General features: G+C 41.2%; 1 protein-coding gene across 6 annotated transcripts in view; it reads right to left on the minus strand.

The window, feature by feature from the left end:
- Positions 1 to 23,794, minus strand: part of RIPOR2 (RHO family interacting cell polarization regulator 2) — a 177,746-nt gene that overhangs the window by 59,613 nt on the left and 94,339 nt on the right. Inside the window, exon 1 of one of the 6 annotated variants that reach the window (XM_034762447.1) lies at positions 13,860 to 14,212. The exons of the other annotated variants lie outside the window; for them this stretch is intronic. The gene's annotated coding sequence lies outside the window, so the exon portion shown is untranslated. Of the gene's footprint in view, positions 1 to 13,859; positions 14,213 to 23,794 lie in introns of those variants that run through there. 6 annotated transcript variants of the gene reach the window in all.

The raw sequence follows: 23,794 nt of genomic DNA on the forward strand, positions 1-23,794 counted from the left end.
GGTGATGTTAAACAATAATTGTAAATTACATACCAAGCATTAAGTGGTAAGGTAGTGCAACTTTCACAGATTTTGCATTCAGTGGCTGTATAAAACAAAGGTGTCATTTACATACGGAGGGAATAGAAGGGAAGATGTTGACAGGAAGAGCAAACTAACAAGAGGTGGATTTAAGATAAAGTGGTCCTTGGGAGAGCAGCTTTGTTATTCCTGCCTGTTGGTGGTAGTTCTGCTCTCTAACCCCCTCATTCATGGGTGTCAATGGCAGTGTACTGATATGAGGTTACTGTGACCACACTTTTTTGAGTGTGAGAAAGTAATCGGAGCTAGCTAGATGCAGAATGGCCAAGCTACCTACTGTAGTGCTCTGGCAATGGAAACTTATTCATCCTCTTCCATCCAGAATAAACAAAGTGCATTTGTACTCAGTATACATTTCAGCAATGTGTAAGTAAGATAAAGTAGAGAAATAAATAGGTTCATCACTGAACAGAGCATAAAATATTTTCAAGGTCTTTCAGTCAGTAAAATGATAAAGACTCTTAATGGCTACTCTGTAAAAAGTAAATGATGAGAGATTAATTAAAAAGCATCAGCCATTTAATATGGTAATTCTGTTTCACTGGTGAATCAATGATACGTTACTTATTACTTTGTTGTTAAAGGCACATTGTCAGGTGTGTTAGGACAACATATTATACTTAACTCTTATACAGTGCTTTTCATTAGTAGAGCTAAAAGCACTTCACAATCTTCAATGAATTTATCCTCGCCACACCTCTGTGAGGTAGGGAAGCATTATTATTGCCGTTTTACAGATGCGAAACTGAGGCACAGAAAGGCGAAGTGACTTACCCAAGGTCACACAGGAAGTCGGTGATGGAACAGGGAACTGAACCCAAGTCCTAGGCTAGTGCTATAACCACTGGATCAGCCTTCCTTTATAACATACCCTATAGCTATTTATTCTTGTACCACATATGAATATTACAACAAAATATTTGATTTAATCTTTCCAACACTTAATAAATGTGCCCATTTCAATAGCACCTATATAAAAACACATCAGAGCAGTGTATTATTTACTTCCATAGCACCTATATGTTGGTTTATTCATCTTTAGGCTACAGGATAAGTGCCTAAGAAACTTTATCTATGTTACGTAATCTTACAGTTAAACACTGTATTATAATAATGTACATGCATGGTAGGGAGGAGTTCAGGTTGTGCATTCAAATTTAACTTTTTCACTTCTTGGCTTCTGAGAATTTAAATCAATAACCTGAATGTTACATTAGAGGAGTTTGGGGGTTTTAGTACAGATATATAAAACATTAGGATTTGTCTTTAAAATCCCACTGGTCGTTATTAGTCACATGGCCCACTTTATTTTAACTGTTAAATCCTGAAACATGTAGGAGGCAGTAGTGTAATAGAATGACCTCAACACTAAGGTACAGTTTGCATACCCTGACCTCCCACACATCCGCCAGCAAGCCCTGTTAGCATGCAGACTTCAGCCAAAGTCTTACAGAATGTCATAGAGGTGATGCCAGGAGAATATTAAAGAAATCCAAGTGTCCTATGGAAATTAGTTTGAAACCTTGTAGAACTATACAGAAAATGATCTCCATCTCCTTTCTACAGGTTTTCTGAACCATATAGAATTATAGAATTCTGTAGCAGGGATATAATTCTCTATCAAATTTTGAGGGATGGTTAAAAAAACTGTAGAAAAGTTATTTTCTATTAAATTCTATAGCTCTTTTCCATAAAGGCCTTTCCTTCACCCCAGTTCTGCTCCTTGGGGCAAACAGGAGGGAGTTAGTTAAGAAGAAAAGACAAAATCAATCGCCCCCCCCCCCAATTCATTATAATCAGACTTGCACTTAAGTTATCTGTGTTACACCAATGCACTTGTGTTACTGAAAGATATTTTGGCCCTTTTGTCTATCTGCCTTTGTATTTTCTTCTACTTACATATGGCATGTGGACAGATAATCTTGGGAACATGATTTAGTTCTTGCTATGGTAATTACAGTCAGCTAACTATTTGTAATGCAGATTTAAAAAAACAACCCCCCGCAGGTTAAGAAGCCAACAGTACACTTTGTACATGCTACAAGATTAGTTACTACCAGGGGTCCTGGAACAATTTTGTATAGTGGGGTTGCTGTGAGCCATTGAACCAACTGCAAACCCTGTATATAATGGAAACCACTTCAAGCCGGGGATGTGGCAGCACCCCCAGTTCTAGCACCTATGGTTACTACTAAAATCTTTGATATATAGAGATTTGTGGATAAACCAAGCATGAATTAATCAGCTCTCACTGCATTCATTATTATTGAATTTCAAGGTATTTATCTGAATAACTTTCCCTTGCATAAATTAAGGCTGCATGAATTTATAACACTATTTTCTCACATTCTGTCATTAAAAACATTCACTGTGAATTTGGTATGCTGTTAAGGATCATATAGGAATCACACTATGGCTTGCACTCCAGTACCCTCACCCTTTTCTTTCTCTCCTTTGCTGGGATTGCAGAGTTTTCAGATTCATATGGTAGTAAAAGGTCATAAGAGGTTGTTTAACCATTTGCTCCATGCACTGTTTGCTCATAGATAATTGTGTTCTGCCCTTTTGCCAGTGAATGTAGCTAGACTTGTTTAAATGGTGATTACATGGGAACACCAACCATCAGATTGTGAAGTGCTCAGATGCTACAGTGATGAGATATCCATACCTTCACAGATAGAATATGGTTCCAATGAAGAATCTAACTGATTGATAATGCTAATATCTCAAGGAGCCTCCTTTAGTCCCATGTTCAGTGCTACAACTAAGTAATATCAGTGTAATGAGTGAAAAATCTAAAACCACAGACGTGAGGAAATTCAAATGTGAAGTTCCCACAGCAACTCCCTCATCCACACACAAAAATAAAGTGATTTGTATGAATGTATATGTTGCTCAATTTCTGCAATTTATACACATTGAATGTACTGGCTTGATTCTCCACTAGAGCTTGTGTGGAGGTTCTGCAAAAAATATTAATTTTGAAAGCTGAAATATTTTGGCCAAAATATTAAGTATATTTATTTTTAATTCAGAAATACTGCCATGGTGCCTCATGCTCCCCTTCTCCTATACAGGTGGGTCTCCCTGCTCAAACTACATGTTCCATGATGCACCAGGGTCTCCGCTCTTGAAGAAAGGAGGCGGTGCATAATGGAAAATGAAGTCCAGCTGTGAATCCTGGCCCACCAAGGAGAATAGTAACGTGAGGCAACTGAACTACCACTCCCATGAGGCACTGTGATGACATATCTGAATCAAAATAGAATCATAGACGTATAGGACTGGAAGGGACCTCGAGAAGGCATCTAGTCCACTCCCCTATACTCAACTAGATTTCAGATGAAAACTTTTTGGTTTTAGGGTATTTGTGTTTTTCAATGAAAAAAATTGAAATTGTCTGTGGAAAGCAGACACACACTTTGCAAAATAATTCATTTAGTTGAGAACTCCATCTTCTGTTAGAACAGTTGCTTGGAAAGTTTTTGGCCAGTCCTATTCTTCACTGCCTTGCAGTTGTGTAGTCTTTTCCACCTGTGCACAATGGGTGTAAAACACTACCATCTGACATGGTAGCATTTTACACCAGCTTCACACAGATGTAAATGACCTCACAAAGGCCAAGGCAGTGATGACTCCAGGCCATGTTCTTACAGGGAATGTATGTAAATACACTAAACTTACATTAAGATTTTTTTTTAAAATGGGAAGATTTAGAAAAGGGGAGAGAAAAGAAAACCCTCACTGGATAATTGCCCAGTGAAAAGAAACCGTAACATATAGGAGGACTGAGATTCCTTTCTTGCCTTCAGCTGAGACATGTGGGATTCAAACAGACAGAGAGTTCAGCACCTGCACTTACTGACATGAGAACACATTGAAACAAAGGTTTTGTGGGCCAACTTACACATACAGAGATGCAGGTACATTGCCATTGATTTCAGTGGGAGTAGCACATGGTTATTTGAGGACAGTATTTGAAATCTGAGTATCCTGAATATACCATTCTTAAATTTTAGTATTGATTTAATTCTTAGTATTCTTAATTCTTAGAATGTCCTCTACCTAGCATGTGGGTCCTGCACTGGCAGAGGAATGGACTGACAGCTTTATCTGAATGTCTAATAACCAAAATAAATGGAGCTATGTATATTCCAATGGGTGGCTATCCAGATTAACACACTTGTGTATTTGTGTATATATCTAAATAAGTGCACTCAGTGAGCACTAAAATGAGTAAAGAAAAGGTCACATGGTCCTGTAGACTGTTCTTATTTCCCCAACTAATTTTTTTTTGCAAAGTGTACCTAACCACGCACTTCTTACCTTGCCCCCTCCAGGAAGTCCTAAACAAAGTGGGACTGCTAGAGTTTGTGCTCAGTAAGAGAGGCCATTCAGAGGGACTCCATACCCACCGTGGAGCCTAGTCTCTCTTCAGCAGCACAGTGACGCCACGGTTCACCATCCTAGGCCAATGGGGGCTGCGGGAAGCTGCGCGGCCAAGGGATGTGCTGGCTGCCACTTCCCGCTGCCCCCATTGGCCTGGGACGGCAAACCACGGCCAGTGGGAGCCGCGATTGGCCAAACCTGCCAATGCAGCAGGTAAACAAACTGGCCCAGCCCACCAGGATGCTTACCCTGGTGAGCCGCGTGCCAGGGGTTGCCGACCTCTGCCCTAGCTAAAACCCTACGTATATGGTAGGAAAGTGCACACTGGATGTTGTTGCTACTGTAATTCAATGGTGCGTGATCAGTAATTATGCCTGCAAACCCCATTTGGATTCCCTATGCAAAGTCTATTTATTTGGACTTTATGAAAAGTTACAGAGTACAATCCTACATGTGCCATGTCTTAAATTTTAAAACAAAGAATTTTTTTAATTGAACATGAACTGGGAACATAAAATTACTAAAGCATAAAAAATGCCCTTTCATGCCTGGATAACTCAAAAACGGCCAAATGCCATTTCACTAGACTTTCTGTACAATAGATACATCTACCTTCCTATGCATAGAGTAAGAACAAGCATGAACATTTCATACCAAAGTGTAACTTTTTTTCCAAGAAATTCTGGGGCTTTTGGGGCAGGGTTTTAACACAAAAGTGTTTATTGTAAATGATAATTTTCCTGCTATTGTGCAGTAGTCTTCTAGGAACGTACTTTGTAATATGTGATAAAAGAAAAAACAAAGCCACCTTATTAAGAAAATAATTTGGTTATTTGGATGCTTATACCAGGAGATGATGTTCTAGAAAAGAGGCAGTACTTAACTTTGCTCCAGTATTTTCCCCCTGAATTAAAATTAGGGGATTGTGTTCGAATTTGCAGGGGGATAAGGGCTAAGACCATGAGGGCAAAAGGGGGCTGTATGGCACCATAGTAAAAACTGAAAAAATGTTTCACAACTATTTTATTAGATTGAACTCATGTTTCAAAATAACACAAGTTGGCTACTGAAATATTCCATGAAGCACTACATCTACATCTTTCTTGGTTCCTTATAATTTTGCACAACTCTGTTAATGAACTTCTTGTATGCAGTGTGTTCATCTTTGGTGGCTTCTTGTGTCTGGTACTTCTAGTCCTTCAATTGATATGCTCATTAGTTCATTCACATGATCAGGCAGAAAGCAACTTCTTTCAGCACACAAAATTCTATTCCATGACAAAAAAAAAAAAAAGAACATTCAACTGTAGCTGTTGTTGACTGGGAGTAGCAAGAGATGAATCCTACTTCTTTCATCCCAGGAAACATAGCACAAAGAGTGGGTCGAGCCACTAGTGATAAAAAAAAGTTTGTCAATCTTCATTCCTTCATTGTATGACATTCCCGCCCCCCAAGATGTTCAGTCTTTTTGTACTCTTGTTGAAAAAAAAAAGAGTATAACAGACATTAAATTTATGTTTTTTTAAATGTCCTTTGAAGATTCTGCAGCTCGTACAAGTGCTAGTTGAGTAGATCATAGAACTGGAAGGGACCTTGAGAGGTCTTCTAGTTCTGTTCTGCCTCAAGTGCAGGGGACTAAGTATTATCTTGACATCCCTGATAGGTGATGGTCTAACCTGCTCTTAAAAACCTCCAATGACAGAGATTCTACAACCTCCCTAAGCAATTTATTCCAGTGCTTAACTACCTGACAGTTAGGAAGTATTTTCTAATGTCCAACCTAAACCTCCCTTACTGCAATTTAAGCCCATTGCTTCTTATCCTATCCTCAGAGGTTAATGAGAGCAATTTACCTCCCCCCTCCTTGTAACAACCTTTTAGGTACTTGAAAACTGTTACCATGTCCCCTCTCAATCTTCTCTTCTCCAGACTAAACAAACCCAATTCTTTCAATCTTTCTTCATAGGTAATGTTTTATAGACCTTTAATCATTTTTGTTGCTCTCTTTTGGACTTTCTCCAATTTGTCCACATCCTTCCTAAAATGTGGCACCCAGAACTGGACATAATACTCCAGTTGAGGCCTAATTAGCATGCAGTAGAGCGGAAGAATTGGTATAGCTACAACCCCCAGATCCCTTTCTGCAGTACTCCTTCCTAGGCAGTCATTTCCCATTTTGTATGTGTGCAACTGATTGTTCCTTCCTAAATGGAGTATTTTGTGTTTGTCCTTATTGAATTTCATCCTGTTTACTTCAGACCATTTCTCCAGTTTGTCCAGATCATTTTGAATTTTAATCTTATCCTCCAAAGCACTTGCAACCCCTCCCAGCTTGGTATCGTCCACAAACTTTATAAGTGTACGCTCTATGCCATTATCTAAATCATTGATGAAGATATTGAACAGACCCAGACACAGTACCAATCCCTGCAGAATCCCACTCGATATGCCCTTCCAGCTTGCCTGTGAACCACTGATAACTACTCTCTGGGAATGGTTTTCTAACCAGTTATGCACCCACCATATAGTAGCTCCGTCTAGGTTGTATTTCCCTAGTTTGTTTATGAAAAGGTAATGGGAGACAGTATCAAAAGCTTTACTAAAAATCAAGCTATACCACTTCTGCTGCTTGTTCCCTAGCCACAAGGCTTGTTGCCCTGTCAAAGAAAGCTATCGGGTTGATTTGATGCGATTTGTTCTTGACAAATCCATTCTGACTGTTACTTATCACCTTATTATTAAATTACTTATATCTTATAATGTTTAATAATTTGCTCCATTATCTTTCCAGGTACTGAAGTTAAAATGGCCTCTGCAGTGTGTATAGGAGAGATTAGGGTTACGCTTTTCTCTGAGCAAAGCTTGTACTCCATCATGTCTTCCAGAGAAGTTTGCAGCTCCATCAAATGCACAAGCAGCCATCTGTTTGGGCTCCAGTTTACAAGTATTTGACTCTTCTAAGATGTAGGTTGTCACAGACGCAGCTAATAACCTGAATATCTAGAAATTCATCTATCGGTCTATCACCGACATCAAGATAATATACACGATGAGTTAATACTTGATGCCAATTTGCATGGGCGCATTTATCAGCCATGTAGGCAAATTTTTTTACTGTAGTGAGAGAGAGTTCTTCACTTTTTTAGTTGCTGTGTCTTTTACTGTTGCACTGCATGCTTCTAGCCAATCAGTTGAGTTTCTTGCAGAAAGATAGTGAGCATTTGATGGTCTTGTTCGGAACCAGAGTCCAACTTCAGGGTTAACAAGTGACAATGCATTTTAACCATGGCCTCCAGTTTGTAGTATGTGGTATCTCTTGCTTAAATAGAAAGTAAGATGCGAGAGCCATGTTTGTTCACATAAACTGTGTTGTGTTCCCAGCATTCTTAACAGCCTCATAAAGTACTTCTAAAATTGGCTATGAGAGTGACTAGCTTATAAGGCTTTCTGCACGTCAATGGGGACCAGAGGCTTGGTGTTTTGCAGACTTTTCATTTAGTTTGTCAGCATTGGCTTTGCCGATTGATCTGGCAAACCAATCTCCTCCAGTTTTACCAATTGTAGCAGTCGGAAGCTTTCCTTCTTCGTAAGCTTTTTTGCAAGAGGTGCATTAGTAGCCATCTTTTCTAACTTCAATAAACGGGAAAAGTTTGACCGACAAACTTCGGGAACTGCCTTCAAGTTGTAGAGACACTGTTTATTCAGTAGGTAGCTCTATTTGTGCTTTGCTGTTTGGATGTAGATCCAACCCTTGAATCTTCAGATGACATGTTGGTATAGTCTTGGTATGTTCTTCATCTTGGTTGGTTTGACCACTGGGGAGGTGATGATGGGGGAATTCAGGGTGGGTGTAGGAAAATCCCTGCTTTTGCTCCATATGTTGAAACAAAACACTCCTATGGCTATTTGCTGACTTGCTTGTTTCCAATAGATTCACTGTAAGTAAGTTCATCCCCTTGATTAGCCTGAATGGAGAGACTTAAATAATGTCTGTCCTGACTGACCAAACCAGCATGATCTTTTCTCAAAGCTAAAGTGTAGGCTAACCCCAGCACCTTGTCATATACACCCTGATCAAATTCTGTTGCAAATCCAAAAGCTGCTTTAGTTGACAGAGGTTTAGCAATTTTCTATTTAATGGCGTCTTTTGGACAAGGTTAAATTTGACGAATCTCCTAGGTGCTTTGGCTAAACTGCTATTTCCCTCTGAAAAATCAGATTACTAGAAACAGATATGGTATTACCAGCAGGCTGAGCTGACCTCAGAAGCTCCAGCTACTGTAGTTAATCTGAATGTTTGAGTGTCTGATGAGTACATATTGTGAGCAGTGGGATAGCAGAAATTAGGTGGCTGACTCTGTCAGTCAAGGTCAACTTTCTACATGCACTAAAGGACTATAGTGCTTCCGATGCTTTAAAAGGCTGGGAGATAAAATATAGTACTGTGAATGCTTCATGTATTGCGTTGGTTCCAGGGAACTGTCAGTTTCAATTTGTTCCTTTTACTGAAAAGCAGAAAGATGCCTGCATGTTTTGTGGCTAATCTATCATTTCTTTTGTGTTTACACAAAATTAGAGAACACAACAACAACAACAACAACAACAAAGGCAATTAAAAAAAATAAATTAGCTCTTTTTTTTTTTTGGTTATTGTTGCTCATGCTTAAAGAATTCACATCCTAAGGAGGGCATTAATCCCAGAGCTTATGTAAAAAAGACCAAGGCAAGCACCTGTAATTGTTGGTAGCAGACTGCAGTACCAAAAGCAATTAATGAAGAGTTTGGGTTGCTTGCTTTTTTCCATAACTTCCTGTTAGACAGTCTGTGCTGGTGGTTGCTTTTTAAACAATGCCCGAGTGCAGCAAGATCTTGGTTGTGTTTCTGCTACTCCTTAATTAATCTGGCATCAGGCATGAGTGGGCTTGTGCATTGTTCAGAACCGCCCCTCACTTCAATATCAAAGGGTTTTAAAAGCTGCAATTTGTACTTTCACTCTCAGGGCTCTGAACCTAAATCCCATGGAAACTGCCTTGGGGGCCCAATTCTGCTCCCACTGCACTACCATAGACTTCAATAGGAGCAGGGGCTGGTCCTTCACCACACATATTTGCAAGGTACTGATTATTACTATGTACAGAAGGCGGCGTGTGTTTTTCTTTGCAGTGAGTGTTTGTTTTATTGATGGTGCAGCAGTTGATACCAAAGTGGACTTGACTTACTCTGCTGCCATAAGGAATTGGAAATTGCAGCCCCTCCTCCTCTCCCCTCCTCCCCCCCTCCACCCCGCACCCCGCATTCCTGCTGCAGGGAGAGCTGCTGCACCATTCACCCCAGGGAAAGATATGTGGTGTTTGCATTGCTGCCCTCTATCTTCTCGTGCAAGCTGTACCAGGAAAGGAGACTATAGTATGAGGGGGTTGGACTGGAGAAAGAGAGTCAGTTTCAGGATAGACTAGTTTGGTGTGAGACCTGAAAAATCAGGAATGGAAACCGGTCACCAGGCTGCCACCAGACAAGCAAAGGCCCCTCTGCTCAGTAAAGATCTCTGTCCTACAACTCTCCTGGCTGCATCACTTACTGCTAATGAAACAGGCAGCTGCTCGCTTAGAGCTCAATAGGGGTCCTGCTGACAGGGTTTCAGTGTATGAAAACATTATCTGCTGATCGCTCTAGCCACATTCCCCCAACCAGCACCCTTCACTGCAGGGAGAGCACCGGACAGCCACTGGTCTTGCAGTACTGCAGGGCCTGAGAGAGCTTTTCACCACCACCATCCACTCACCCACCTTCCAAAGGGATTTACAGCTGTGGATGTGCGTTCGGTCTGGGATTTACACCTCTGGAAGGAGGTTATGTTCTGCTTTCAGTTCACACCAATGTAAATCTGAGGTCAGTCCACTGCCATCAGTGGGGTTTCTTCCCAGTGTAAATCCAGAGTACACCTCTACCCCGATATAACGCTGTCCTCGGGAGCCAAAAAAAAATCGTATGCATTATAGGTGAAACCACGTTATGTTGAACTTACTTTGATCCACCGGCGTGCGCAGCTTCTCCCCCCCCCCCCCCCCCCCCCCGAGTACTGCTTTACCGCGTTATATCCAAATTCATGTTATATTGGGTCATGTTATATCGGGGTAGAGTTGTATTTGGTCTTTCATCAAAAGACCTTTTTAACTCATTGTGGCCTGATTCTCCTTGCTGGCTTCCACTGTTGCAAATCGGGAATAACTCTGTTGAAGTCACTAGTACTATATTTGTGCAAACTGGCATGAGCAAGAGGCAAATCTGGCCCTTTTCTTCATTATAATATTCAGATTCTCTAACCAATAAAATTTCCTTTAAAGAAATCATGAGACGGGTGATGAGAAGTGAAGCAGAGTGAATCTCACTGAGAAACCAAGCTCCTGCTAAAAGGGAAAACACCCAGAATTCTTAGCATTTCACTAATAGAATCATCCAGTAACTATATAACTATGACAACAGCCTGTATGACACTACTGCACATCCCCATCTACATCTATGAACCAGCTGTGTGTGCATGCTTCTAAGGCATTGCTACATTCAGTTCCTTCATTGTCCATTTTCAGCTGGTATTCTTTGCTGGTTGAATGACCACAAACACAAGCTGCCTGTCTCTCTCTCAGCCAGCAGCTTAGTTTGGCAGACGAAAATTACCCCAGTAAACGAGTTGTTCCTGAGTGTACAGAGTTGCTAACCACTGCTGCACATAAAGCATAAAGCCAGATCAGGCTTCCCTCTTTTTCTGGAAGAAGTGGTGCGCATATAAATACTTGCTTTACTTTTATCCCTACTCCTTCCTAGTTAGAAGGCAAGAAGGCAGTTGTGGCCCATTTCTGAGTCAGTATGTATTGGGAAAATTATCTATCCTGTTGATCAGGTTTATATGCAGGGCAAAAGGCTGCTATTTAAGTTTCATGATCACAGTGCTAGCAGTTCCACTCAGCATAATATAATAAGATGTATCAGCATATGATCAAGGCCAGGCTTTGTGCAGCTGTTACTTTGAGCATTTGCAGATGAATGAAACTGTCACACACTTTGATACAAAAAGCAGTAACAGCAGCAAACCATTTTACTTGCATATGCTGGGATGGTCACCCACAGGCTCCTTGAAGAGTCTTTTTCCTTTGAAGACCCCAAAGTGCTTAACAAATATTAATTCAGTTTCATAACATCCCTATATTCTCATTTTACAGTGGTGTAAACTGTGACACAGAAAATTTCAGAGTAAGCCTTTGGTGGAATCAGCAGTGGAACCCAAGAGCCCTGAGTCTCAGTCCACTGCTCCAAACACCAGAACACACTGTCAAGAAAATGTTGCCTGGATACAAAAAGGTAATTCAGTGTCAAGTAACAATTTTTATATATCTTAAGCAATATGTGGCTTTTCAAAGACTTAAAGTCCAGGTTGTCAAAGTTAATCTGTAGTGACGAGTATGGTAGGCAGTGCCCCCGCCTTTGCAGGCTGCAGGGATTTTGAATTTACAGAACAAATTGTGGTATGTTTGTTGTATTTTAGAGCTACGGTGTATCATTTATTTAACTCTAACCCATCAGTGTTGAGTTATTTTGCCATATTTTCCTATTTATTTAAAGCAGAACTCCCCGTTGTTTTCGGTAGGGAGCCCTGCTTGAATATGGACAAGACAATGTGGACCACAGTAGCCTTGTGCAGCATATTCTGCCTCTTATGAAGAACCACTTTTAAGAGATTTCTCAGCTATGACTGGCAGCTAGCACAGTGGAGTTTTTCCAGTGGAAGCAACTTCTTCATCCCCCAATGCCACCCTCATTGGACACACCCCTGCCTTTTGTTTATTCAATGCGAGAGATCTGTTCTTGAATACTAATTAGCTGTTGGAGAATACTGATGATAATGCTTCCAATTTGGGAGTGTTTCCTGCAGTCTCCTGCTGTGTGACAGCAGCTAAAACACAGTAATTAAGATCAGCATGGCAAAATGCATAGTCGGATTAAATAATGCAAAACTGATGTTTGAAAATGTGCAGCTTTGTCAAATACCTTTATATTTAACCTTCAAAATGGCAAAACAAATAAACAAAAACAAACGCTATCTTCCAGAAAGCTGCCAAACAGCCTTTTAAAAAGTTTAAAGATCAGCTAGGATAGGAAGACAGGATTAGAATGACCTTTTGTGACCAGACAAGATGGGTGAGGTAATATCTTTTATTGGACCAACTTCTGTTGGTGAGAGACACAAGCTTTTGAGCGGACACAGAGCATGTAAAGGTAAATTGTGGTGCAAGGCAAAAGTGCAGTATGTTTGCACCGGTTTGGCTTGGGCACTGCCCCAAGGCTAAAGGGGGAAGAGTTTAAGAGGGTCAATCCTTTCTCAAACTGATAATACCATAAAAGCTTGCTGGAAATAGAAAAACAAAATTGAAAGGAATTCTGAGATGTCTTCTGGATAGAAACAAGCTTCTATGCAGTAATAAAAATGATTAAAACACTTTTCCTGGCACAGCTAGTCAGATCCTTAAAGAATGCACACAAACAAAAGGTTTTTTTTCAAATACACAGATTACAGCTACACAAAAGATTGTTTCAAGCTCTCTCTCCCTAAAACCTCACACCAGTGCACTAGGACCTTCATAGACTATAGGCTTGGTACAGCAACTGCTTTTGTGACAACAGCCTTTAAAAATAAAAAAAGAGAAAGAAAAGAAAATCCTCCAGCTACTAGCTTGGTTACTTGCAATCTCTTACAATTTAAATTTTTTATTTATAATATTTCTCCTTTCCATTTAGGTCCCCACTATCTTATTTTCTCATTAGGGCAAACTGGCTGGCAGTGGTAGCCTAGGTAGAAATACCAAGGACAACTTCTCCAAACTCAGTGGATTGTTTCACACTATTGACCTGTGACTGCTGAGCCATGGAGACATAACATACAAGTTCACCTTTAGCTGAGGGGTGAAAACATTATATACTTTTCCCCTACTCTTGAGCACTTTTCTTGATGTGGCATATACATACTTTAAAATCCACCACTTTTTACGGACATGGTGAAAACAGTCACAGATTCGGTGATGCTCAATTCATTTTACAACTTTGAGCTCCACACATAAATTCCATGTTGTACTGGAGTGTCCTGCTAATCTCACACATCTATTTTAATAGTAATGATAACATCCATCTTATCTGTAATTTAATATTGGCAGTTAGGAAAGCATGTGTTGAAACATAACCATAATTACTTCTAGAGATTCTAACACACCGTAGACAGCTAATGCACAAAACTACAGCACCAAAACCAACATCATTCACAGGGATAATCAGAAGGATCCAGGTTTACACTTCTCATTAAAATCGGGGTGGGGGTGGGAGAAACCAAACCAAGTACCTACCTAAATATAGAGATTCTCATTCATGGCAGGACTGCTGAATGCACTGGTTTGTAATCCAAAGTTCCTCTTGTACAGTAGAGCTTCATAACAAGTACACTAGGATCTGACTAGTTGGATGTATTCTGTTGTGTTCACAGGCAACTCTGGTTTAGTTGGTGTTTCAGATTAAAAAAAAGGGGGGGGGAGGGAGGCGGGGGTGATGTAGTCACCAGCTTGTCTTCAGCCACTGTCTCTGATCTGACTCACACTTCTACCGAGAAGCAGCAGCAACTACACTATTTCCCCTGATAAAGTTACAGGAGGCGACGGGGAGGGAATGTGTGTACTGAGAGCGTGGGGAGGTGGGTGGAGGGGAGCAGAGCAGTGTCTGGTTAGTGGCATGTGTGCTGGGAGCAGAGGCTCATAGAACAGCTGCTTGACAGATAGTTTTAACTAGCTATCGGAAGCGAGGGCTGTGCTTTTCTTTCTGCTTTCAGCTGATCACTCTGGCATCCTCCCCTACAAACATTTCTGTAATGCAGTTCCCCACCTCTCCAGGGAACTGGGTTTTGGTTTCTTACATATTGATTATTTAAATAGAAGTGACTTTTTTTTTGCCTAAACTAATATAGCACAATCCTTTTTATGTGGCCTCTTTGTATACAGGGATCTATTTTGATATAAAATAATGAGGTGGTTTTTGCTTGAATTTATTCATTTCTAATATGCTATGTTTAAAAGGGCACTGTCAAAGTATGTTTTATACTCTTAAAAATTTCTCTATTTTCTAGAATGAACTCTAGCAATTGACATCTATTTCCATTAGCTGAACACACAGTTGTTGTTGCAATAGGGTAATCATAAATGATGAGCCACTGACCTTATTTTTATAGAATAAACGTAAGAAAATCTGCCATACTGCAGCAGGTTACAGGTCAATCTAGTCCTGAGTCCTGGCCCACTCACTACTTGATGCCAAATGTGCAATGCTGCATATAGGTGACTCCTTTCTGATCCCTGTGACATTCATGTTATGGTCTTATGCATGAGATTTGATTGTCTTTATCTCAGCAAATGTAATTACACATGTAATTTTAAATCCAGCCATTGTATCTGACTTGATGACTTCCTGTGGCAATGAGTTTCACAGTCTGCTGCAGGAAGATCTATTTTTTTATTTGGTATTATTTATGTAGCACTCAATAATGCACTAGGTGCTATACAGAAAAAATAAGACTGGTCCATCCCCCAAAAAGCTTATAATCCAAGAGCCTCATACTACAGATACATATGACTGATCATAGCATTTATTATCAAGAGTAGTTCATTGATGCCAAAGGCCCATTTGCAGTAGTGTGCATTATAGTTGGTAGCATCTGCAAGATCAAGTCCCCAGTTTAGACACACTAAAGTAAAGTGTAGAGTAAAGACAACACTAGAAAGGTGAGTCTAAGTGAAAAGAGGGAACCTTACATTTTAGCCATTGAGCCTTCTTTCTTGCATTACCATAGGGCAGGATATAAAGAAAAGAATGACCAGGTTTCAAGTCAAATTCTGGAATATTTCTTTCAAGTCAACTTCTAGCGTAAATAATCCCAGTTATTGTGATTGCTCTTCATATGTCAACCCTGACAGATCTTTAAGCACATTTAGTACTGGTCTCTAACCTTTTTCATTTTTCCAGTGCAGCTTTTGGACACAATACTTTAGGTATCATTCAATATAAAGTCTGCACAGTATTTCCCGTATTAGTTTCTATCCTTTAACATTTTTAGCTGCTGTGCATTGGGCAGACTCCTTCAATAAGCTGTCTAAAGTAACTCCTAAATCTAAGCATGGAAACATTTCTTTTGAGGGGTAGGGGGAACCCGCAAACAATTATGTGGATTTGGTAGACAAATACAATTTTGAGGGGTTAATCAAATTTGCAGCATGCAAGCATTGACACTGTCCCTTAATATCTACATCTTTATACGTTCTGATTAAGTGTGTCATGATGGATGAAACTCACCCTTTCAAATGTAAATATTTTTCAGAGATGACACGTGATCTTTCACAAAGAGTGGTACTTTAGAAGTGAGTTTAAATAACAGCAAAGAATAAGTGGGTTTCAAAATTAGGGCCTGCTATTACACCTTGTACAAATGAAAACACGAGAGTATATGTTCTAGAAAACATGCAGCTTGCTGAATCTGATTGCCCCTTGGTCTTAATCCATTTCAAGTCATAATAATGAAGATATTTTATTCACATTGTATATAGAAATTAAATAGGATGCTACAGCTTTGAAAAATAGTGGAAATGAGAGCAAATTTTTCGAGATTCAATTAAAGCAGAAATAGATGTTATACATTTCAAGCGAACTGAACTCTGGATGCAGTTCAGAGAATTTGCTGCCTGAGAAAAGCAGCTGTGCTCTTCAGGCTGCAGAGTGTCAGGGGAAGAGGAGAGGGAATATTTGTTAAAAGTTATAAATGTCCCTTCATGTCTACTTAATACGCTTCTGAGTCCATTTCAATCTTTTGAGGGGGTGGGTGACAGGCAGTGAATCTGGCGGCCTGGCTTATTTGTTAAAGATTCTCAGTGCTAGTTGCTATATCTCACCTTGACCCTAACGCTCCTGAAATGGATATTTAGCAATTACTGCATATATCCAGTGTGTTGCAAACTTCCTCTGAGTCTTGTTATGTCCTCTTTCAGGACGTTTTTAGAACTTAGTGTTACAGAAACTAATACTTCCTCAGTTCCAAATCTCCTTTTCTTTCCAAAGAAATATTTCTTTATCCCATCTGTGGCATAAGCCAGCGAGATCTAATCTGTCCTTCTGGGACTTCTCAATATCATTTTGCAGTAGCAAATGCAGACAGATAATGACCCTGCTCCTAATGCTGTAGCCTGCTGAAACCGCAAAGAGTCTCCATAGTTTTAACAAAGCTCTGGATAAAATCTTCTTTGCCCCACTGTCCTTCTGAATGTTCATTGACCCCGGCACTCCTGCTTTTGAAAGAATCAGTCATTTCACGTCTGCTGTTTTGCTAATTCAGTGGAAAATGCCGGAGAATGCTGCCTCCCTCCATAATTAGGCAGGCCTAAAAGCTGCCATTGTATTGTGATTGGGATAGTGCTACCATACCTATAAATTATTCACTCTGCTGCAGTGTAATCTGCTGTTATGTTAAAAATAGGCCACCACTTATGTCCTAAGTACAAATCTCAAAGTGGCAGAAGCAAAACTGATTCTTGCTTACTCTACTAAACTAGAGTGACCTCTCCATAGTATTCTGCATTAAAATTAACCTGAAGCTGCAATGCACGCATGTTTCCATTAATAATACACTCTTTCATAATACCTGGCAGATGCACAGTGGTTTACAAACACTAATACTCAGAACAAGCCTGAGTGGTATTCACCCCCACTTTACAGTTGGGGAAACTGAGGCAATGAATCTTAAATTACCTGTTAGGCTGCTCAAAGTCTACTTGTTCCACATAGTTTGCAACTAATACCCCAAGGCTAAAGAGTGAGTCAGGGCTAGAGGAGAGATGAGAATTCAAGAGTGCCTAAATCCTGTGCTCAGACCAGCAGTGTGTATGCAGCTCTGTCTCTCACAAGGGCTGGACACATCTGCTGGCAAACAGACATTGTAAGCTATGTGGCGAATCTCTTGAAAAGTGTCTTAACTTTTCTGTTGCCCCACGGTCCCTGTGGCTCCAAGCCATAGAACCCCTAGGGCAGCAAGGGGCAGGAGAGTCTGAGGCATTCAGCTCCATTGCACTGCACTGCCACTAAGCTGGAAAGGGAAAATAGGGCCATGCAGTCTGGACAGAGGCCTCTCACAAGTTGCCTTTGCCTTCAGCAAATTCACAGAGATCTGAAGGGATCCCACTGGATTTGGGGGGTGAACCCTGGGGTCCTTTAAGGGGGGAAAGCCTTGCCCCCCTAAAAAGGACAATCCGAGGAAAACTCTGTGAGGGCCCTTATGAAGAATGTGGCGGGTATCGGCATTTTTTAAAATGACTTATGGGAACTGCTGTCTATCTGATTACTGTCATGCTGCCTGCTACTGAGTGGTTTTACACATTGGCAGGAAGGCAGACAATGATTGTAGATAGTCCAGTCACTGATAATCAACAAACCATACAGGTCTCAGTTCCTCTGAAGATTTATTCCCACCACACACTGACCAACAGGCTGGTAATGCCAAGCTGGAGGCAGGGAATCCAAGTGGGAAAAGTGAAACAAAGGACTTTGAAGGCATTAAATACCTCAGCCCTGAAGCTAAGAGTGGGTTGGAGGCTCTGTCTCTCCACTCCCAGATTTTGGGGTGTCTGTGATAAGTTAGATCAGCCTAAGTTGTTAGATAAAAATCATGGAGCAGGTCCTCAAGGAAACCATTTTGAAGTACTTGCAGGAGAGGAAGGTGATCAGGAACAGTTAACGTGGATTCGTCAACGGCAAGTCATGCCTGACAAACCTGATTGCCTTCTACGATGAGACAACTGGCTCTGTGGATATGGGGAAAGCGGTGGACATGATATATCTTGACTTTAGCAAAACTTTTGATACAGTCTCTCACAGTATTCTTGCCAGCAATTTAAAAAAGTATGGATTGGATGAATGGTCTATAAGGTGGATAGAAAGCTGGCTAGATTGTCGGGCTCAACGGGTAGTGATCAATGGCTCGATGTCTAGTTGGCAGCCGGTATCAAGCAGAGTGTCTCAGGAGTCGGTCCTGGGTCCGGTTTTGTTCAACATCTCTATTAATAATCTGGACGATGGGATAGATTGCACCCTCAGCAAGTGCGTGGATGACATTAAGCTGGGGGAGAGGTAGATATGCTGGAGGTTAGGGATAGGGTCCAGAGTGACTTAGACACATTGGAGGATTGGGCCAAAAGAAATCCAATGAGGTTCAAAAAGGACAAGTGCAGAGTCCTGCACTTAGGACAGAAAAATCCCATGCATCGCTACAGGCTGGGGACCGACTGGCTAAGCAGCAGTTCTGCAGAAAAGGACCTGGGGATTACAGTGGATGAGAAGCTGGATATAAGTCAGCAGTGTGCCCTTGTTGCCAAGAAGGCTAACGGCATATTGGGCTGCATTAGTAGGAGCATTGCCAGCAGATCGAGGGAAGTGATTATTCCCCTCTATTTGGCACCGGTGAGGCCACATCTGGAGTATTGCGTCCAGTTTTGGGCTCCCCACTACAGAAAGGTTGTGGACAAATTGGAGAGAGTCCAGCAGAGGGCAATGAAAATAATCAGGGGTCTGGGGCACATGACTTATGAGGAGAGGCTGAGGGAACTGGGCTTGTTTAGTCTGCAGAAGGGAAGAGTGATGGGGGGGTGGGGAATAGCTCAGTGGTTTGAGCACTGGCCTGCTAAACCCAGGGTTGAGAGTTCAATCCTTGAGGGGGACATTTAGGGAACTGGGGTAAAAATCTGTCTGGGGATTGGTCCTGCTTTGAGCAGGGGGTTGGACTAGATGACCTTCTGAGGTCCCTTCTAACTCTGATATTCTATGATTCTATGATTTGATAGCAGCCTTCAACTACCTGAAGGAGGATTCCAAAGAGGATGGAGCTTGGCTGTTCTCAGTGGTGGCAGATGACAGAACAAGGAGCAATGGACCCAAGTTGCAGTGGGGGAGGTCTAGGTTGGATATTAGGAAACACTATTTCACTAGGAGGGTGGTGAAGCACTGGAATGGGTTACTGAGGGAGGTGGTGAAATCTCTATCCTTAGAGGTTTTTAAGGCCCAGGTTGACAAAGCCCTGGCTGGGATGATTTAGTTGGTGTTGGTCCTGCTTTGAGCAGGGAGTTGGACTAGATGACCTCCTGAGGTCTCTTCCAACCCTAATCTTCTATGATAAGACAATCTGCATAGAGGCCTTTTTTGTTAACACTTTTCCTCCCTGTTTGCTATGTGCCCGTAGATAAAAGAGTAAGACTTTGCTTTGAAGAGGCTGTCTCCCAGAGTCACTGCATTTTCATACTGATCACAGGGTCCTGAAGGGAAGTCTCTGATCAAAGCCAAGGGCAGTTGGGTTTGCTAAGAAAAAATGGTTGAGTAAACAGGAGGGTTATAACCCAGTAACTCAGTCTAAAATCATGAATGCATTGTGGGATTCCACTCTGAGAGAAATGAAGGTGCTGTCACTTGAAAGAAGTGCTCACAAAGAAACTAAGAGGTTCAAGGAACAACTTCCCCTAAAGTGTGTCAGCCCCCTTTTCACAAGAGGTGACCAAATATGGTCAAGAATCAGGACTGTAACTTCCAGGTTTGATTGGGAGGGGGAAAGTTCACCTTGGTATCCATGAGGTAACCATATAATAATAATTCAGTAACCCCTCCCATTCTCTACACTGCCCTCCCTTATTGCTCTTTTGCTTTCCTCCCACTACCATCTTCATCCCTTTTCTTGCTCTGCCCTGGACATCTGGCATGCCCTCCCAATTGCCATATACCAAGCATCCTTTGTTCCACAAAGCTTCACAAAACCTACAGATTTCACACTGCATGCAACCAATAACCCATGTGCATCTTCTATTTCCTCCCCTTTACTGTGTTGCTACCTCACCTGTACTCGTCATTTGAAATGTTTTACCTTCTCTTGTAATAATAAATAGCATTTGCACATGTAGTGCTTCTCACCTGCAGCCCTTAAAGCACTTCATGAAGTTGGGCAAGCATTGTTATCCCATCTTATAACTAGGGCACAGAGCAATTTTGTGAGTTAGCCAAGGTTCTGCAATGAGTCAAATTAGAACCCAGTTCTCTTGAATCCCAGTCCTGTGTTCAGTCCACAGCTTCACAGTAATTCCTTTGCCACAGTTAAGTAGATTGACATGGGAGTGTGTGTGTTCTTGGGGGCAGGGGAGTGAGGGAGCCCCCACTGTATCAGCCAATTAGAAGAGGGAACTGTGAGGGTCTGGGGGAGTGCTGCTCACTCAAGGCCGGGACAGAAGGGGGAGTTTCCCTCAGCTTTTAGTAGAGGAGGGAGGAGCTGCATGTTCCCTAGTTTATGCTTGCTTTTCCCCATGCTCTTTTGTGTTGTACTGTATCCAGCGTGATCCTAGATCATTAGCCCTCAGAGCAGGGACTCTCCCATCTGTGGCTGTCTGAAGAATGCTGTGCACACCTATGGAGATTTGAAAATCGCAACTTGTAAGGATGAACGTCAGTAGATATAAAAGCAAACATATGCTTTCCTGCCCTCATCTGTGCAACTTTAGGGCTGGGTCGACAGTGAGAGAACATGTGAACCTATTTAAGCACTATTTGTTTCAAAATCCCACACTTCACATTCTGTGCTATCTGCCCCTCCTATGTGCAGGTTTTTTATGGCAAATGAAAAAAGCTCACAAGAGGGCTTGACTGAACTGTACATTCCAATTTCTCATAATGCTTAGCAACCAGTGAAGGCCAAGCAGCCTTTAAGTGCATGCCAAGTGTGTGTGTACGTATGTATGTCTATTACTGTGCCTTTATCCTGTTTTTTCCTGTTTTTTTTTAAAGCATTCCATGTTCTCTAATTAATATGCATGAAAAGCTGCTGAAAACTCGTTGTGTCTTACTGGACAGCCAAAAATCAGTCGTGACGAGATGTTCAAAGCTAATGTGATAATCTGAGGTCTAAAGCTACAGGTGCTGAGTATCCTGTTTGTTTTTCCCAAGAGAGACTGTTCCATTGTTTGTTAGTAATTGGCTTATGGGAAGGATTTGTGCTGGATAACTAAGGCAGGTCTACACTTAAAATGCTGCAGTTCCATGTATGAGAACCCCAGTGTTTGATATTTGGGTTCATGCACATCCCTAACACGATAATGCATCACAGACACTTCTGCTGAGCCTGTGTGACGAATGCGCTGGGCCAAATTTTGCTCTCAGTTCTACCAGTGTAAATCCCCAGTAGCTCTGAAATCAGTGAATTTACTCCAGGTTTGCACTAGTGTAGCTCAGCAGAGCTCAGCCCTCAGTGTTTTAATATCCAGCTGAATTGCCATTATTATTTTTTTTACACTAATCACTCCAATACAGGTAATGTCTACACTGCACCTGGGAGCCTGTTTCCCAGTGTGGGTAGACAGACGTGGGCTAGCTCTGCTCAAGTTAATGCAGTAAAAAGAGCAGGGTAGCACAGGCATTAATTTGGGTTAGCTGTCTGAGTACAAATTCATTCAGACCCCCTCGGGCAGCTAGCCCCAGCTACTGTCCATGTTGCTCCCCCCCAGCTACACTTTAGTGTGCTAGCTCTAGCAGAGCTAGGGCATGTCCGCAATGTAGACACTCCTCTAGTAGTGCCATTTAGTCACGATTCAGAACAAAAATTAGAACCTGTTTCATAACCACACTACCGCTAAGCTACAGCTGTTGCTTTCTTTTTAATACACTTGTCAGTGCGTATTTCCATGGCTTAAAAATAGCAAATGTAAAAGTGCACAACTGCTGTGCGAGTGAAATGCCTCTCTGGATGCAATAACCTTTCAGCTTCTGTAAAGCAATGATCCTAAACTGCATCTGCTAAATGGTTAAATAGAGACACCACAGCAGACAACAGTTTATTTATCCTGATCTGAACTCTCCTAACATCCGATGGCAGGAGAATAGAGAATTGGTGGGTTCCAGCTTTCTCATGGAAACTGATGTTTAATCACCTGCACAAATCTAATGTTATTATTGAAGGGAAAGGGACCATTTCCTCTCGAGGGCAAACAGCACTATCACCATGCATCTCACCAGCAGACCTAGGAAAGCTTTTCATACCACATCAGCGGGTCTGTCAGTGGATTGCAATTAAACAAACAAAGGATATTTAATGCAAACCAGGAAATCATGTTAATTAGGCATTTGGCATGATTGCATGGCTGAGGTTGAATGGCAGTGAGGATCATTTTCCAACGTATGACCTATGGGTACTATTTTCAGTACAGCATTTGAAGTGATTAGTGACAGCAGCCCAGCACTAATCAGTGGCTCGTGCCTCTGATTAAGCTAACTCTTCCTGGTTCATGACAAGTGTCAGCAACAGAAATGGCACAGAGCTATCCAGACAGAGGGGGCTGAGCAGAGTAGTAGATCACACAACTACCTACTAGTCCATATTTTTTCTAAAAAAAAAAAAAAAAAAAAAAAAAGACACACAGTGCTAAAAGTGAATTTAACAGCATTGCAAAACTCTACCTTTTTTTTGTTTTAGATGCTTCTGAGAACTTTTGTCTCAGCCCATTTCAACGGGTTTTTTTCTAAATTAAGAGAGCCTCATTTATTATCAAACAAAATAGTATCACTTGACAGGCATCATTCAACATAAATGTCAATAAGCGTTTAAGAAGATCTTGTAGGAGCTCTTTGGGGTTTATACAATTATTTAAAGTGTCCCTGTCTGCAAGAGCTAATTAGAACACATCTTCTTAGCTCAAAGTGACTTTGCAGTCAAAAAAAATTATAAAAACTATAATGTGGGTTTCCATATTTATTCTCTGTGACTTCTGAATTATGACCAGATACTGCAAACCCAACTTGAACAAAACTCCCGCATTGATTCTGTTTATAAACTAAAAGACGATTTTTCCATATGCCAGCAGAGAAATTGAGTTTATGAAAACCAAGTTGTGGTCTTTCTGGTTTTTGCATCATCACCAGCAATAAAGATTCAGCAACGGGAGCTCAGATGACAGTTCTGCTGATGAAGTGTGAGGCACAATAGAATCCCACTCGCTTTCCTGTAGCTGTATTAGCTCTGTGATGCTAACAGATGCAAAAAACATCTTTTTGTCAGTAAATTCAGATGTGACTCGGAATATACACTTGGAGAGATTGCTTTTGAACATAGTGTTTTATTTTTTAAACAATAAACACTCTTTAATCAATAATATGCCTTTAATATCAACTTCAGGCCCATTTGCATCCCAGAACTAGGGTTTCACCATAGTGGAGCATGGTGAAACAAGAA

Source organism: Trachemys scripta, chromosome 2 (genome assembly GCF_013100865.1).
Source record: "Trachemys scripta elegans isolate TJP31775 chromosome 2, CAS_Tse_1.0, whole genome shotgun sequence".
Taxonomy (NCBI): domain Eukaryota; kingdom Metazoa; phylum Chordata; order Testudines; family Emydidae; genus Trachemys; species Trachemys scripta.